This window comes from Rana temporaria, chromosome 2, assembly GCF_905171775.1.
Source record: "Rana temporaria chromosome 2, aRanTem1.1, whole genome shotgun sequence".
Lineage (NCBI taxonomy): Eukaryota > Metazoa > Chordata > Amphibia > Anura > Ranidae > Rana > Rana temporaria.
In genome coordinates, this window is record NC_053490.1 from 275,878,181 (window position 1) to 275,885,498 (window position 7,318).

Genomic DNA, 7,318 nt, shown 5'->3' on the forward strand with positions numbered 1-7,318 from the left:
CAAATAAACAAGCCAAAGCAATAACTGCTGTTATGGAAAAGCAACAGTCCAAATAACAGTGCAATGAGTGAAAAACTCTTCACATGCTTCAGTCCATAATATAAGTGCTTTAATCCATAAAGAAGTAATTCCAATTCCAAAGGAACATGTTAAGAATATCATTAATGGTTTCCCCAAACATAACGTCAGTAGGCATTTTGCAGAGGTACATAATAACAATCCTAGACAGTTGTCTTTTTGGGGCATAGACAAATACACCAAACCATGGAGGGGTGCCCATTTGGTTAGATCGATTGGCCAGAAGAAATCCCTATGGATTAATTCTTTACATACTCTGGTACCGGACGGTTTAAATGTAGAATTTGACTTGAACTGTTTCTTGAGTAATTTTTATCTGATGATTCTACTAAATTCATTTAGCAGACCAGCTCACTGATATATATTTGTCTTTATTTATATGCCTGCAGATGATTTTATATTATTTTACTTATATGTGCATATCATTATATAGGTTATGTGTACACTAATATTATGTTTGCTGTGTATTATCTGTATTGCTTATATGTGCCATATAGAGATAGACACATGCCCCTTCAAGCTCACATAATCTTATATCCATCTGTGAATGGGCAATATATCCGACGGGAATAATGTAATTTATTTTATTTAAAGCGGAAGTAAACCCATCGATTTAACAGTCTCAAAAAGCAGTTACATTTCCGGCATGCCGGGATTTCTAACTGTCACATTGGTTGTGCTCTCAACCAAACTGTCAAACCATCCAATGGCTGGTGTCATAACTGATCACATGTGCAGCACCATGGCAGTTGAAGGTTAAACATAGGCCAAGATGGCAGCTTCCATGGCTGAAAATGATAGGTGGGTTTACTTACACTTTAAGTCATTTTAATATTTTAGTTGTGATTCTATTTGCCTGATCTACAATGTCTATGATGATCCCTTTTAGGCAGCCCATTAGGTTAAATAGTCTCTATATGTTTACACAAAAATGTTCTAGTTGTTATTCAGCTATTCCCACCATCATCATGGCCGCCATCTGTATTGGAGACCTGTTTTCTCTAATATGGCCGCTGACACACTGTCTATTCAGACTAACCCCACCATTAAAATGGCCGCCGCCTGCATTGGAGACTAGTTTTCCCAAATGGCCGCCGATGTACTTCCGCTTTGAGCATATATATATATATATATATATATATATAGGAAAGTTATGCATCAAATTAGATTCCTCTGATGAAGTCACGTGACGTGACGACACGCGTCAGGAACAGCACACCTGACCGGAAGTGACGTGAGTCCGTCCACCCGTTCGTCTGGATGCTATTTTAATCCCTGCTTGGTTTTATTTTATACATGTAAGCGCATATATACTGTATTTTATTAAAATAGTTTTATCTTTGCATATTTCTCAATGGGATTTTCCTTTTGTTCTTGGTTAGCCTGGTAACCACCTGATTCGTCTGCGAGCCTCCATTTTCTTGAAGACTGTAACGGAATGACCCATGACACCCAGAGACTTTTGAAGGATGAGGGGTACTCCTGTGCCAGCGTCACTAATAACTCTTGGGTCTAGGTTCACCCTATGCCCCTTTTGGGCATAGGGTGACTGAGAAATATTAATTATAAATTACATGAGATGTGACTGATAACTAATAATTCATATTGCAGGATATCTTGGAATATTACAGTTTGGTTCATGCTGACCCACACCAGGTCAGTGGAGTGTTTTCATTCAATGTGAGGACACATGCTTTTGAGGTGTTAATTGGGGGCTACTCCTGAAAGACATTCCATTGTCCATTGTGAGATGCTAACTAAGTTGTAAAGGTCAGCTTTTATGTGTTAATTCAGCCTGGCTCCTAAAGACCTTTCATTATGTATGCTACTAATACTGTTTTGTGTGTGGAATGTGACTTGTCAAGCTGTAGTAATTACCTCCTCTAATGCGGAGACAGGCTGTCTGGACAATGTTTAGTAATTAGCCCATCTGAAGGTGTATTGAAGCCCCATTGTGTGATGCTGGGGGTGGAGAGTTCTTTGTTCCTTTGATTACTGTAACATGTTGTGCTGTATATAAGAGAGCTAACCATTAAAGCATGGGTTCATACATTTTGACTCAGAACACAGAGCGTATGTCTCATCTCTCTGAGGGAATTCTTATGGATCGTGTCTGTTGGATGGTTGGAGTGTCAGATAAGCTGTCGTGGTTGATGGAATGGGAATATCGTAAACGGTGGTGACAAAGACTATCACAGCCAGTGCCAGTACTAGGAATACTCACACAGAAGATTCCATCTGCTCGGGAGGCTGGGGTATAGCCATTGAAAGCTGATTTATTCACCTTTTAAGGTAAGCGCTCTGTGAGCCCATCTACCAGAAAGATCTGCAATTGGAATGACTTCTTTATGGTTTAAAGCACTTATATTATGGACTGAAGCATGTGAAGAGTTTTTCACTCATTGCACTGTTATTTGGACTGTTGCTTTTCCATGCAGTTATTGCTTTGACTTGTTTATTTGCACTGTCACCTAGTGCTGTTGCTTTTTTGAGTTTTTAGATACAGCTCTAGTTTTGCACTTGCACTTTATTGTTGTGTAATACACATTTATAGCTTTGTTGAGTTTTGTGGATACAGTTTCAGATTGTACTTGCACTTTATTTTTGTGTGGGACACATTTATAGGTACACACACTGTTCAGCAGTGAATACATTCTATTTATTTTATATACATTAGGTGTGCTAGAGATTGCGCTCATTCATTTATTTTCATTTTTCACATTTATAGTGATTTGTACACTTTAGATTCGAGCAGCATTTTCATTTATTTTTACACATCACTTCCCTATTGTAGATTTCCTTTTAGATTCTGTGATGGAGTTGATAAAATTATTATTTTATGTTTATGTTATCTTTCTCCTAACCACTCAAATATTGCTTTCCTTTTTTTGTTTATTGCTTTTATTTCTTGATATATATATATATATATATATATATATATATATATATATATATATATATATATATATATATATATATATATATATATATATATATATATATATATATATATAATAATGGAGTTTTTAGTAACTCACAATACTTATATTTGAAGCTTATTTTTTAAAGCTGAGCTTAATTTAGATATTGAATGACCACCCTGCGCTACTTTGTATCGTCTTATCAGTCAGATTGTGTCATCTATGGAGCCCTGACTGTAGTTCTCACTGAGTTTCAGCCCAACTTGGTGCCCTACCTTTGTATCCACTTCCCTCATGCCACTTCCCTCTTGTCCCTTATGCCCCAGCCATCTCAGCTGAGAAAGCCTCACATGAGCAGTTCACTGTGGCTGATATTCCTAATGCTTGCTTTGAGCTAGCTGACCAGATGGTGAAATGTGACCCACGACATGATAAATATATGGCTTGCTGCCTGTTATACTGTGATGATGTGGTGCCCAAGGATGTTAATGCGGCTATTGCCACCATCGAGACCATGCCTAGTGTTCAGTTTGTGGACTGGTGCCCTGCTGCTTTCATGGCTGGTATTGACTGTCAGACATCGACTGTTGTACCGGGTGGTGATCTGACCAAGGTTTACAGTGCTGTGTGTATGCTGAGCAACACCACTGCTATTGCAGAGGCATGGGCTCTGCCGAATGCTGTTCTATGTTGGAAGTTCCTCCCCTTGCAAACAGGCCTTACTCCAGCCTGACCCATCCTACCCCAACCCCCTGTGCCCAATATTGAACTACCCCTTCTGCCCAGTATTGAAAGCAGATGGCAGCTTTTACTGCCCACCAGCCGTTGCCCATGCTGGATTCTGGATTCTGTAACCCAACCAACCCTGCTACTCTCCTTTCTTTTGTCCAAGGGGGGTATCATGACATGTCTCTGGACAAAACAGGAAGAAGAGAATGGCACAGACCTACCTGCTCCTACTCTAGATGAACATGATTGCTTTGAACTCATGAAGGTGGAAACCACTTATCTACCCTCTGTCCCATATGCCCTGATCCCAATGCCTCAACTCACCTTGTATGTTGATGGCTCAAGATTCAGATATTGGGTAACTGAGGTGATAGAGAGTGATCAAGGTCTTAGGTATCACATTAGCGTTTCACACACCTTACCACCCTCAGAGTAGTGGGAAAGTGCCCCCATGGGGGGGTATTCTTTATCCCCTTTTGAAATCTTGTTTGGAACAGCCCCTAGGTTAGGTTGTTATTACCCACAATAGTTGCAATTACAGTCTGATACTTTGAGAAATTATGTGACCGCTGTTGAAAAATAATTAACTAATATCCATGTACGAGTATTTTTTTTCCATTCCAGATCCTGATTTAGATACAGGTATTCACCGCATACTCCCTGGTGATTGGGTGAGGGTTAAGAAGTTCCTTCAAAAACACTCTCTGGAGATGAGATATGATGGACCGTGCACCACCCGCATCAGAATGAAACTATATATCTTTTTTCTTATAGCAACTGTACACACACAGGAGGTGGCTATCAAACAAGTAGATGGTATAACACAATTCTGGAATAATTCATCAGACACACATGTAGCTACCTTTATATTTGATTACTGTACTATAGTCTCCTTCCCTCCATTAGACTGGCAGGGTAACATGTTCAGGAACCATATATATATATATGTGACATAAGCGATGATTGTGACCACTGGGAATCTGTGGGTTGGAATACAGGTGATGACTGGGGATGTAGGTCACAGAGTGCTCTGAACAAGAAATATAGATATGGTGAGTCATTACTTAGCATCTGAATCCAACGGGAAGCGTAGAAGTGCCCCAGTTGGTAGTTTTGACCCCCATGTATATATAGATGCCATAGGGGTCCCAAGGGGGTCCCGGATAAGTATAAAGCAAGAGACTAAGTAGCTGCAGGTTTTGAGTCCCTGATTCCCATAATCACTGTGATATATTCCATAGGGTAATTAATTAATTAATTAATGTCAGAGTGTAAAGAAGTTCTTTAATAAGGAAACTAAGTTTAATTCTACATGAAAATGTTTATGAATATTTTAGCCCTAAACAGAAAATGTGTTATTACATGTGGTCATTCAAAGCACAAACAAGGGGCAGAACAAAGTTTTAAGAAACACTATTGATTAAGAGTGTGTAAAGAACTGTTTAAAATTCAGATAATGGAAAACAACATGGTATTTAGTGTTTAACAAAAATCCTACAGATTTGGTTGCAGGAAATAATAACTTAAGGATTGAGCAATTTTTACAAAAGATTGCAAACTTGGATTTGGTTATTAAATTAAAAGGTAGTAGATTGTCCTAATTTACTTACTTTACCCAGGAAAATATTAAAATATGAAAGTTTTGTTCAATCTAAAAATTATAAAAATTGTAGGGAAAAAAAACTATTGTTAAAAAATGTTTTTGTAATTGAGTATTTCTAATAAAAGTAAAGACTTTGGTTGGAGGAATTTTCTCTGGGAAATGGGCAATCACAGTTCATTGGGCAGGAATCAATCTGTGAATTTCACGAGATTGTCCTCTAAACAATTTTTTATCATTACTATAGTCAAGAAACATCATATTATAAGGTAATGTACATGATTTTTGGCACATGTACAAACCAAATATGTTCAGAAAATTGTAAAAAAGGTTAAAAATTATAAAAACGATAAATTAGATTGTTACCGAATTGTACAATGAATGGGGAAGCAAAGCATGGTAGCTAAGTCTGGCAATAACAGATCATTCTCTGGAGAGTGTGACATGTTAGGCCAGGTTCACACCTATGCGAATTGAGTGCGGTTTCAACCGCATCCAAATCGCAGGACATTTCAAAATACATTGTTTTCAATGAGGCTGGTTCACATATGTGCGATGCATCCGCACTGCGCATTGCCTCCAAACCGTGTGCGGTTTTTATGTCTTGCGGTGCGGCTCAGGTGCAAATTCAGTCCCATTATCTTCTATGGGTACGCATCTAATTCGCAGATGTGTTGCGGTTTGAACGGAAGTTTTTTCTCCTCCTCCACCACCTCCCCCTTTTCCTAGTTCCTCCTCTGTCTGTTTCATGCTGCTGAGGTGAGTAGCCATGTCCAAAAGACGGAGCAAAAAAGTCACTGCTAAGGTGAAGGACTGTGTGGATTCCGAGGAGCTTATCCGCCTTGTCAGGGAGAACCCACAACTCTATGACACCCGGCATACTAAATATAAGGACAATGTTTTGAAAAAAACTACCTGGGTTGAAATTACCAAAAGCCTTTTGCCAGAGTGGAGCATGTGCTCATCCCAAGTTCAAGCTGACAAAGGTAAGTTTGATTTATTTTTTCATTCCCTAACTTCTAAAATTATAATTCTAAGTAGACCCCAATAACTACAGTGCGTACCCCCCACAAATCCAGAGCAGGCCTTTATCCAAGCATGCATTCTGTCAGGGCATGTAAAGTGTGCTAACCCATACCATGCCACATATTTTCTATCTTGGCATGGTGTTTTAGCAAAATCCTAATGCACCCTGTCCCCGTGTTGCTGGTGGCAAGGGACTCATTCCCACACCCTTGGTCATTGTTTGTATGAGTCTGCGTGTGTGTCTATCACCAAAATATGTAAACTCACTTTACCAAGTATGTTTGCAGATCCTTGGGGGAGTGACTATCTGTATTTGTCATCCTATTTTGACGTTATTGGCCATGGTGGTCTTACAAAGACATCATCTTCTGTACAATGACACCCAGCAGAACACACATAACAGTGTCACAAAGCCACGTTTTTTTTTGTTTTTTTACAATTTCAGGTAGAGAATAACTTTGGAGTCCTTAATATTTTCAAAAAAATTTTTTTTTTTTTTTTTTTCAAGCTGCATTCAAATTACACATAGTGACATTTTTAGCTCAGTATGTTATGTTTTCATATTTAAAGGGCCATATATTTTGATGCCAACACCACATATTATTTTTTTTTTAAATTGCCTGCATCTGCCAAGGTAACTCGCCAGATGGCGATATAAAGTAATTTAGAAATTGATCTCTAATCAATTTCCCACTGGTAGTGCCCCTAGTCAAACTCCACTGTGCCGCCTCCATGTTATGCATCATGGAATCCTCAAAATCAATTCCATCACGTTCTCGCACATAGTTGTGCAGTGCACACGCAGTTTTGACAGCAGAGACAGCATGCTCCAGACTGAGATTGATGGCGGTGTGCAATATTCTCCATTTATTGGAAAGAATTCCAAATGCACACTCTACTACTCGACGTGCCCTAGTGAGCCGATAATTAAATATTCTTTTATCATTGCTCAGCGCTCTACTTG

General features: G+C 38.8%; 1 pseudogene; it reads left to right on the forward strand.

Moving 5' to 3' along the window:
• The first annotated feature begins 3,169 nt into the window (after positions 1-3,169).
• Positions 3,170-3,732, forward strand: LOC120928283 (annotated as a pseudogene).
• Positions 3,733-7,318: the final 3,586 nt, after the last annotated feature.